This window comes from Trypanosoma cruzi, genomic scaffold (genome assembly GCF_000209065.1).
Source record: "Trypanosoma cruzi strain CL Brener 1047053516795 genomic scaffold, whole genome shotgun sequence".
Lineage (NCBI taxonomy): Eukaryota > Euglenozoa > Kinetoplastea > Trypanosomatida > Trypanosomatidae > Trypanosoma > Trypanosoma cruzi.
The window spans coordinates 30,015-40,773 of record NW_001849422.1 but is presented as its reverse complement, the minus strand read 5'-3'; the positions used below and the strand labels follow the sequence as shown (position 1 = coordinate 40,773).

The 10,759-nt window shown below is 51.1% G+C and overlaps 1 non-coding gene across 1 annotated transcript, besides 15 other annotated features; it reads right to left on the bottom strand.

Moving 5' to 3' along the window:
• Positions 1-155: a sequence feature (heterozygous, non-Esmeraldo-like haplotype).
• Positions 156-363: a sequence feature (areas merged during assembly that could not be assigned to a particular haplotype. This can correspond to areas where the two haplotypes were merged or to regions with more than two copies in the genome that were merged during assembly.).
• Positions 364-427: a sequence feature (heterozygous, Esmeraldo-like haplotype).
• Positions 415-439: a sequence feature (AT_rich).
• Positions 428-2,394: a sequence feature (haploid, Esmeraldo-like haplotype).
• Positions 463-488: a sequence feature (AT_rich).
• Positions 1,265-1,332: a sequence feature (T-rich).
• Positions 2,076-7,266: a mobile genetic element.
• Positions 2,395-6,906: a sequence feature (areas not merged during assembly with more than two copies in the genome that could not be assigned to a particular haplotype).
• Positions 6,907-7,036: a sequence feature (haploid, Esmeraldo-like haplotype).
• Positions 7,037-9,484: a sequence feature (heterozygous, Esmeraldo-like haplotype).
• Positions 8,626-8,654: a microsatellite.
• Positions 8,658-8,756, bottom strand: Tc00.1047053510589.10. Its single transcript, XR_008255700.1, has one exon. It is a non-coding gene; the product is annotated as a spliced leader RNA, 5' partial (transcript).
• Positions 8,865-9,041: a mobile genetic element.
• Positions 8,865-10,759: part of a mobile genetic element that runs on past the window's edge.
• Positions 9,485-10,759: part of a sequence feature (areas not merged during assembly with more than two copies in the genome that could not be assigned to a particular haplotype) that runs on past the window's edge.

Genomic DNA, 10,759 nt, shown 5'->3' with positions numbered 1-10,759 from the left:
CTACTGTTCCACAAAAAAAAAAAAATGTCGTCCTCCACTACTGTTCCGCAAAAAAAAAAAATAGTCGTCCTCCACTACTGTTCCGCAAAAAAAAAAAAATGTCGTCCTCCACTACTGTTCCGCAAAAAAAAAAAATGTCGTCCTCAACTACTGTTCCACAAAAAAAAAAAATGTCGTCCCCCACTACTGTTCCACAAAAAAAAAAATGTCGTCCTCCACTACTGTTCCACAAAAAAAAAAAAATGTCGTCCTCAACTACTGTTCCACAAAAAAAAAAAATGTTGTCCTCCACTACTGTTCCACAAAAAAAAAAAAAAGTTGTCCTCCACTACTGTTCCACAAAAAAAAAAAATGTCGTCCTCCACTACTGTTCCGCAAAAAAAAAAAAAATGTCGTCCTCCACTACTGTTCCACAAAAAAAAATAATAATAATAATAATGTCGTCCTCCACTACTGTTCCACAAAAAAAAAAAAATAATAATAATAATGTTGTCCTCCACTACTGTTCTACAGACACACACACCAAAAAGAGAAAATTGCAGTCGGTGGGGAAAGGCACACCATACTGGTACAGTGCACATCACATCTCCGAAAGGGCTCACAGCGACTCGTAGGCCAATCCAAAGTAACAAATTTGTTGGACGTCTTTTGTTTTATATAATTTCCGGGACCTTTGGAAAATCACAAAGCGGGAGTCATTTATTATCGTAAGCAATAAAGCAGGCAAACAAACAAAAAAAATCAAAAACAGGGCCTTTCAACCACGCACCCCTCATCGCTGGGATTAACGGCGGTTTTCTGGGGTGGCTGCCGAAAAAAAGAAAAAGTACCGCATTTGCCGCCCTCTGACGCCGTGTATTTTTGTGGACAAACATTAGGCGATCAATAAACAACACAAAAATTTAAAACAAGTTATTTGACAAAAACCAAAAAACAACACAAAAAAACACGCTATCATCTGCCTCCGCCACTTCTGGGCACAGATCTATTATAGAAGCTCAATAATAATAATAACCACTGCGCAACCAAAGACAGAAAAACAATAAGAAAAACAATCAAACGTGTTTCTTGCCGCAACATAAACAACAGCAACAAAAAACAAGTAAGCATCTAAAAACAACAGCACCAACAGAAAAAAAAACAGTTCACACAAATGTGCAAAAAGCCATGCCTTTCTTTTCTACAAGCCATTCCTCCGTCTTTCAAGACTGCCGCCCAGCCGTGCTGCCGTCGCGCTGCACTGAAATGAGTGGCCGCCGCCGCAAAAATAAAAAAAACACAGCAAAGTCAAAAAAATACAAAATACATAAAAGTACAAAAAAACAAAGGAAATGGAACGTAGGGGATAATTGTAAAGCTAAAAAAAAACTGGAAACCAGTTGCACAAGGGTATGGGAAACCATAAAAAAAGGGTCCGTAGACCCGGGCCAAAAGAAACTGACCAAACACAACCGCCAGAAGCGGAAATGAAAGCTTCGCGTAACAATATAGTACAGAGACTGTATCAATAATTTTTTCTTAATGATGGTCGCCCCGCGACCGTGAATAGTGCCCCAACCTGATTGCACCAATTCTGTGACCAACTACGTGGCCTCCATTTCCACACCAACACCCACTCCTACACTCTATCCGAAAAAGTAAAAAATACTGAAACCCCAATACCCAATGTAAAAACGTACCCTGCCCGCTAAAGAAATAAAAACAAAGAAGTAAATTAAGATCTAAACTAACCAGGCCAGGAAGGAATAATGAAAGAAAAAACAGTCATCCTGTACCCTCTTGGGCGTCATATTCCACATGTATAGAAGAACACCCTCTTGAATCCTTTGGCATTGGTACGGAGACTGTGCTCGTATAACAAAACTGCTCTCCGCATTTAGGGCAATTTCATTGCCCCTACCGTACCGTTGATAACCTCTGCATTCTCTCCGTTCCGTGGATGTTTTCCTGTTGCTTTCTGTGGTAGCAAAATTCTTTATGTGTAAGTTTCTGTTTCCATATTTTTTCTTGACCTCTGTGTTTATTGCCTCTCAGCTACCCAAGGGGCGCCCCGGATACTCGCCTACCCGGGGCGTTTACCCCGGCCCCACGCGGCCGCATGCTGCGTTGAAGACGTGCACGTTTTCACGCAGCATGGCCGCCAGGGTGTCCGCCACTATCAAATCATACGCATTCGTGATGGTGAGTCGGTGGTCCTGATTGCCCAGGATCCGCCTCAGCCACCGCCGACTTGCCGGGTGGATTGCCCCGTTGGTCAGCATGACAAATGGCTCAAAGTCCAGCCCGTTGGCCAGTGCCCAGTGACGGCACTTTTGTCGTTTTTGTGTGAGACGATCCCGTGCAGCGCGTAGTGGGTCTGCCTCTTCCATGGACTCCTCTGACACATATGCCGTGACCCTCCCGGCGTACGTGACGGTCACGTCGGTGATTGCGTACGTGTCGAGTCCCACAATGAGGATGTCCGGTCGCCGCCGGCTCGCCTCCGTAAGGCGCGGTTCCATGCCGCATTGGAATCCGCATAGTCGCAACCCACTTGCAAACGTCATGTTGATCATGTCGTGGCGTGTGGTCCGCGGGTTTTGTTGGAGTCGTGTGCATGTATGCACGTGCTCATTGGATGCGTGTGCCCCGCATATGCACTTTTGTCCCTCCGGCAGCACGCGCACCAGTAGTCGTTCCCGTAGGTAGGTGAAAAAACCTCTGTCGTCCGCATGCACCTGCGGGTCCGTGAGGGGTCTGCCTGCTCCTGCCGCCGTGTTGGACACGAACACCTTGCGATCAGGACCCTGAAGGGTTTCGTAAAGGTCGCTTTGGTGCTTTGCATCCAACTCGTCGGTCAGGGCGCGTTGCTTCCCCTTCTCTCCAAGACACGCGTAGGCAAATTCCGCAATCTCCTTCTGACGCCGGAAACCGCACCCTCCTCGGCGCACCGGCAGAGCCGCCACGTCTCGTGTGCGCTTTGTAACGGGTCCGTCCATGCTGACGCCCAGTACGCCTGTGACGCGATCGTCGAACCACTCCGCCGCTGCTCTCGTGTGTACTGAGGCATGCGTCCGTAGGAGAAACGTCACGCGTGGCAGCGCCGACACCAAAAAGAGCCGCCACTGCGTGTGTTTTGCAAATGGGAGCGCCACAATTGCTCGGAACAGGCGGTCTGTCTCCTCCGCCTTGCGTTGCACAAACTGCGTAATCAGCTCGCTTTCTGTGTCGTTTGCTATTCCCGCACCGAGCACGTGGGCAAACGGCCGAATGTATTCCGCGGGCATGTCCACAGGGCCCTCGCGATTGAGGACCTCCGTCTTGTCCTCGTTTGTATCGATGCCCAGGGCACGCATCGCCCTGAATGTCGCCTCGCATACCTGCCCAAGCATGCCTGGTGGTGCCGCCAACGTAACGTTGTCCAGGTGCGCCGTGAAGCTGGCGTTGGGGAAGCTGCTTTCCAGTTGGCGGAGGGTGGCAATGGTGCCGATGGAAAAAAGCACCGGTCCCAGCACCATGCCTTGTCGCACTCCCCGCGTCGACTTCCACAAGTGGACCAATTGTCCCTTTTCGTAGAAGCCCACCAACCCTTCCGTGCCCAGGAGGAGTCGTGTGACCCGCCAGAGTGGGCTCCATGTGGTGTTACCATAGACGGCGGATAGGATGGCCGTGCGACTAATGGCGTTGTACGCATTCCGGCCGTCCAACATGGCCACTCCGCCCTTGATGTGGAAGTCCTGCCAAACCTTCTCAATCGCCAATTCTGTGTTGTTGCCGACCCCATATTGCAGATTCTTAAAGCAGGTTTTGAGGGCTGGCATGACAGCGTCCACCGCCGTGAGTGATATAGCCTTTGCCCACACGCATTCGGCACCGATCGGGCGGAACTTCTTGTTTGGCTTCCGGAGCACCGTGGGGTTGGTTGCCCTGAGGCGGTGTGCCACCTCCGGGGCCACGTTTCCGTTGGCCATGTCCGTCAAAATGGCGGTGATCTCCATGAGGAGCGCCTTGTCCTTCGTGAGGGGGTACAGCAGCTCCCGTGTCCAGCCGTCGAGACCCGGTGCTGCGCCTCGCGTTAGGCGGCTTTCAATCATCGTGGCCACGTCCTTGCTGTCAAAGGTGACCAGGGGTGCACTGACGGCGGGCTCGGGATACACACTTGTGTGTAGAGGTCGTCTAGGCTTTGTACCAGCTCGGGGGAGAAAGCCACCGGCTCCGCCTCCGCCGCCGTAAGGAGCGCTGCTGCGCGTCCCGTTGCCTGCAGTGTGCACAGTGTCTCTGCGCGTCTCGCCTTGTATATGTCGGACGCGGTAAGTATTTGCTCTGTCTGGTGGGCTGTCGGGTCCTGTTGCTCGTTCTCATCGCCGGCCGAACCCTCCCCGTCTTTCGTGGTCTCCATAACACTCGGCATGACTCCGACTGTCGTGTTGTTGAAATGGTCGGTTGGAGGATTGGTTTTATGCTGCTTGTTGTGGTTGGTGCGGGTGGATTGGCGACTACGCTGTTTCTCCGGCAGTCGTAAGTGTTGTCGGACCAGGTCCATGATGGCCACTTGTTTGCAGCCTCGTTTGTCCGGCGCCGAGGCGTTGTAGCCCAGCATGACTGTGCGGCTTACATCCAGTCAGTTGGACCACTCGCGCTTGTGGAGGTAACGTCTCGTGGGCACTCCTTCCTGCATCCACGGGTCTTGCAGCGGGTCTGTGGCTGGTGTCGTCGGCCATTCCACGGAGGGTGCCCGTTCCAGAGACGCCGCCTTCTTGGTATAGTGTGATCCGGTAACCGACGCCCGGTACTCCTCCCGCTGTGTCGCCATGTTTTCCTGACAACATGTGTATTGGCCACAGCGTGGTCGATGTTCTGCCCGTGCTCGCAGGCTGGTCGAGCAAAATTCCCCGCACGCGTCACACCGAACAAGTCCTTGTGATATGAGCGCTTCATTGGTAATGTCCATCCGTTCCTGCTTACGGTGGACCGCATGGATATGCGATCGTAGGTGTTCCCCACGACGCGGTCCAGAGAACTTGTGGTGGCACCCACCTGCCAGACACCACACGGGATCAAGCAACGCAGTTGTCTTGTCGTGTGAATAAGGGTGTCCGCCGTCTTCCTGACCTGTAGTGTGTCTCGGTGTTAATGATTCCCCCTCTTCGCCTCCCACGCCTTCCTCCTCCATCTCCTCTTTTTCTGAAAAAGGAGATGATTGTTGGTGCGGTGGCGTCTCGTTCTTATTATTGTGGGGTTTCTCTTGGAGTTGTGTCCGCCTCATTGTTATTTCTTCTTTCTCCTCATTTAGGAATTGGTCTTGTGGTGCCTGCTGGTTTGGTTGAGACGATGTTGGGGGAACTGACGGTTTTAAGAGTCCCCCCTCGTCCTCCTCGCAGACAATCCCTGTGCCTTTGTTGCCTTCTCCCTCTGATTCCTCCTCCTTTTCCTCCCCCCGCCTGCCTCGCTTTTGTGGGGCGATAGGCGTTAGGAATGCATCCTGTGTGATTGTCTGGGTGGAAGATAACGACGAGGCTGGCGGACTGGAATGAGTTGCACTGCCTGGCGGCTGCCCATATCCATTCTTACCAAAAACCGTCAACCACACTGGAGCCATCTTAGGCTTCTTCCCATTCTTGTGATTGGGGGTAGCGTGAGCCCTTGGGCGCAGAGGCTAGAGTGCGGCCGTCCTGCTCTCTTTTGCGCGTGTGCGATTCTTGCTCATCATCCTCCTCATCTTTTTCCGGTCCCATTTCCGGCATAAGCCGCCGGTAGAGGCAAAGGATTACATTGTGGGTGTTAATGGGCTGCCGCTGCACTTTTGGACCATACCATCGATCATGACCCACTCAGTGTCCTTATGTAGAGCGCTTGGTACGTAGGATACAACATGCTTTGGGGCGTTGGTGGCTACAAGTCCCACCAGTCCATACTCCGCCGTGCCGTTTTGATGCGGTAGGAGAATGACAAATGGGACCTCCTCCACCACCATCGCTTGCTTGTCCCAGTGGCCGAGCTCCAGTGCCACCGCGTCGTCAAATTTACGCGATTTGGTGGCTGTCATTGCCCACTTCGGGTGAAGGCGCGCAAGCTGCTCTCCGGTGCACACGTGTTCCTCCGAAATCCACGTGGACCGGTACTGCTGCATCAGCAACGTTTGCGTAAGATGTATGGGTGCCCTCTTTCCCGGCTGCAAGGTGATGACAGCGGGTTCTTCCTGCCGTGTTTCCGAGTGGGACGGACACGCATCCTCCATTGGCAGGGCCCACCCGCACAATTCGCATTGGGTGCCGGCCACCAACGTTGTTGAAAACATGCGTCGTGGCTTCGAATCGTTTTTGATGAGTGGCTCCAAAGCCGATACCGGTGCCAGCGGCAGGTGCACTTCCATTGCCCGTATGATCCGTTCCGTATTCTCTCTGCATGGTACCGTGCAGGTACTTTGTACTTCCTGCGAAAACTGGCTCTCGTCCTCGTAATGAGACAATACCGCCAGCACTGCATTGAGCGAGCAGGATCTCTCAACTGGGCACGTGCAGTGCCCGGTTAGATGTAGCCGGTACGGGTAGCACCTGTCGTATGTTGGGTGAGCCTGGCGACAGTGGTGAAAAACGTCGTGCTCCCCAGGTCGGTTAAACGAGCACAGTGGGCAGTGGTAATTTTGTGCTCCAGTTTGGTACAACGCCGTCCACCATGTCACTAGAGTCTTGGTGGCTCCTATGTGCCATTGGTGTTTTTCCTGGTAGGCCTGCAGCTCGAGCTCCTCTAGCGCTGCTATTGCAGCATGCGGGTTTTTTGGTCAGGTTATTTGTCTCCGAAAACCTGCGTGTGGCAACCCCGGTGCGACCTCCCTTCTTCCCGGGAGGGATGGAGTTGCGGTGTTCGACTGTGGTCCCCGCTGTTCTTGTGGGGCCCCTCTTCGGACCCCCTGGGACCCCGGACGGTCCTCCTGTTGTGTCCTTGGCGGTACCTGTGTCGTGTTATTTATCCCAAGGCTTGATTGTGTTCTACACCGTCTGGGCTGTTGTTCTCGGTACTGCCAGGAGCGGTTTCCTCCTTGAATCATTTGCGGCCCTCCATGGGGTTGTTGAGTTCGCCACAGTAACTCTGCGTCTCTTCTGTTCGGCCACTGACTCCTTGACCTCCAGCTGCAATTCCCATTGTTATCCGTGTATCTCCCATTAGTAGGGGATGTGAGCAGTTTGATAGCCTCCGTTGCCACAGTAATGATATCCTGAAGCTGAGATGGACCACGTTGCCTCGGTGGATAAACGGAATTCTTGACGCAGCCGCTGACCTTGACGTATACCGTGGTGGTTGTTCCCGCTTCCCACCTGTCGTCCAGTCATTGTCCGTCCTTCCGTTGCGAAAGTCAAAAGGCATTGGCATTCCTCGCTTGGAGTAGGCCATAATACTTACCAGAGTAAAGATGTATCTGCCGAGTCCTGGTTTGCCAGGCCGTGATAGTTAGTATCTTTGATATAGTAATTGTCCTTGCAACAACGTTTATCGAGCAGCGTCAATCGATCGAACCTAAAGACCCTTCACACGCCAACCAGCACGCTGTCAACTACCGTTTTCTACCAAATGACGCGGTCGTCAATCCTTTTTTTTACTTCTTCGATTCTTATTCTGATTATTAGCAACGATCACCAACAACCAATAATCCCCAATACCTGGTTTTCCTTTTTGTAGTAAAATACAAAAAAAAGGTATTTATTATACCTGAAATTTGTATAAGGTCATTAAAAGAGCACTACGAATTGGTCACTTTTTCTACAAAACTGATCTTGTTTGTAGCTATAAGTACCTTTGTGTGCCTAAGGAACTTTTTTGAGTTCAGCAGATTGCGCCTTTTTTTATTGTTTAGAGTAATATATCCACTAGAAACGTCACAAATACCTAAATCTTATAAAATAACAGCTGTGCACTATTTACTTTTTTTTACAAATATTTTTATTACAAAATAAGCACAACACTTAAAACCAATCACAGCCAAGTAAAAAGTGCTCTTGTCTCCTTTTATATTACGTATTTATAGCCCACAGAAAATGTCACCAAGTAAGATTTGAACTCGCGTCAAAATAACAGTAAACAAACACAATGCTTTTCCGCAAATTTCTTGAAAAATATGACAAAGACAAAAAAAGCGAAAAAGTTTAATTTGATTGTGTTTTGAGAAGAAACCGCACCACCAACAGCGTCAGTTGAAAGTGGTTTTGTGCCACAGCCGATTCAAAATTTGATGAGGGGTTTTACGCAGTACCCGGGACTGTGTACAAAAGTTCCCTTTTTTCCAGGCCACACTGGGAAAAGGTTACGGTCTGAGATGTCAGCCCCGGGTTGGGGTCATGGACGGCGTCAGGGGCCGGAAAAGACACAAATGGTGAGCGTGGAACGGCAACTGCAAACGAGTGAGTGAACAAAGCAAAAAAAAAAGAAAACACAAAGGCACCGGAAAATACAGGAAAAGGTGTGGAATATGTGGAGGAGAGGGAGAATAAAAGAAACGAGACGAATAAAACATAAAACAAAAAAGAGGCAAATAAAAGCAGCTATGAAACGAAGATGAAAGAGCTCGAAAGAAGTGGAGGACATGGAACGTGGGGGAGCAGTATAAAACTAAAAAAAACTGGAAAACAGTTGCACGAGGGTATGGGGCTGATATATATATATATATATATATGTATATAAAAGGGTCCGTAAACCCGGGTTAAAAGAAATTGACCAAACACAACCGCCAGAAGCGGAAATGGAAGCTTCGCGTACCAATATAGTACAAAAACTGTATCAATGATTTTTTTAAATAGATGTTCCGACCAATCGCATCTACCCTGTGACCAACTCCATTTCTTCCATTTCCACTCAACCCCAACCCAACAACAAAACCAGAGATAATGACTAGGAGCCTGTGAAAAGAATGCTCGCGGGAGAGCTGGCTGACCTAATTAATGTATGTATACCCTGATAAATAAATGCATTCTTTATGATACTTTCTACCGTATGAACCTTTTGGGAAGAACGCCACTTTAAGGGGGCAGGGAACCAATAGAGGCCAGATAATATTTTGTTTTTATTTTTTACAGACACACAGCCAGGTAAGTTTAAGGAAATGGCTTTGGTTCCCTACGCACCCTCTAAGTGGTGTGATATTGGCGCCCGTCTCTGGGACATGGTGTGACAATGTGGCGAGACCCAGGTGCAGATAAAGTTCATTAATGGTAGCCAGATGTCGGACGAGACGTTAACCGTCGCCGCATCATCAACAGGCTTATGCGTGTTCCATGGACCTACCTCCAAAGCATGGCAGGATTCTACTATTATTGGAAATATTGCGAATCTACTGGCGCCCCAGATCCCTAATTTCGAGACACAAGCGCTCCTGCCCGCTATGGGAGCAGCCCGGGAGTTGGGGCACCAACAAGGGCTCATCACTGCTGAAAGGGAGCGCCTGAATATTGATTACGCTAACGCCGTCGCGGACGCGCAGAATCGGAATGCTCAGCTTAACTCGCAGGTTGAGGAAGTACATATTAACCCATACGTAAGGGAATCCAATATCGCCGGGGCCGGCAACCAGGTCCTAGAACTACAACAGCAGTTGGAGGCCGCTCACGCCCTATTACGGGAGCGCGAATTCAACTTGGAAAGGCTCACGGGTCAATTTCAGGAACGGGAGGCACGCCATAACGCTCAACAACCCGCGCGGGATGCGGAGACGGCGGGGCGGGATGAAGCCCCGCTACTCGACACGTTGCCAACGATGGCGTATCTACACTACCGCATCAAACGGATCTCTTGATGGCTGGAGGCGTGCCTGGCAGCGCGGCCCGACACAGTTCGGCGGCTTACAGACTCCCTCACGGCAACGTTGGGAGACCACATTTCCACCCCTCCACGCCGTTGCCTTCCCGCACTTCTCCTCTGGACGCCCAATTACCTATGGAAGAGGACCGCGGTTTCTGCGCATTTGGCGTCACCACGTGGCCCACGCGTACATGGAATGAGGGAACTTCCGGAGTCGTTTTCGACCTCCGGTGCGCATACCAATGCTGGCAACAGGAGGACGAGCAGGTTAACCTTGCCTTTGAAAATTTGGTCGAGTGGATCGGCGTGCTGGAAGGCGGGCAGGATCCCACCGATCGCTTCATGAATTTGGGGAGGTCCATACGGAATACATTTCGGATGCAGCTCACGATGGCATCCGATCCCGGCATCCGGCTCTCCAAACTGCGCGCCCGTCTTTACACCGCTGTTCACCAGACGGACACCAATGCGGGGGCAGCCCAGCCTCTCGTCGATCGGCGAGAAACCCAACGCACTTTGCGATGCCAACGATGTCATACCTATGGACACGAGGCATCTACATGCAACGTGCGCAGCAGAGGGAATTACTCACAATACAGGCGCACATTAAAAAACGGCAGAGGGGCTGCCGCACGCCGCTCATGAATGCTGGCGACGGCAGCCCCATCCAATCCGCCACCTCCCACCATTACGCACAGGCGTTGCACCGCACCGCCGACGCTCCACCCGATCTTTCAAATCGCCCGACGCAATCGTCGAGAATGGCAACGGAGCTTATCCGCCAACGACGCTCGACTGTGGTACAACGAATCACCGACATCCCCGCCTTGGGCCAGTTATATGAGGAGAGCAAACAAGGTGGCTCTAGAAATGTGTGTGCCGCCAAAGTGGGAGCAGAGAATGTCACTAGCACGCAATTTACAACCTTATGCCGCACGCACGAACAGCCGATGAACAAGGAGAGCTGCGCTGCCTTTTTTGGTGGCAATCG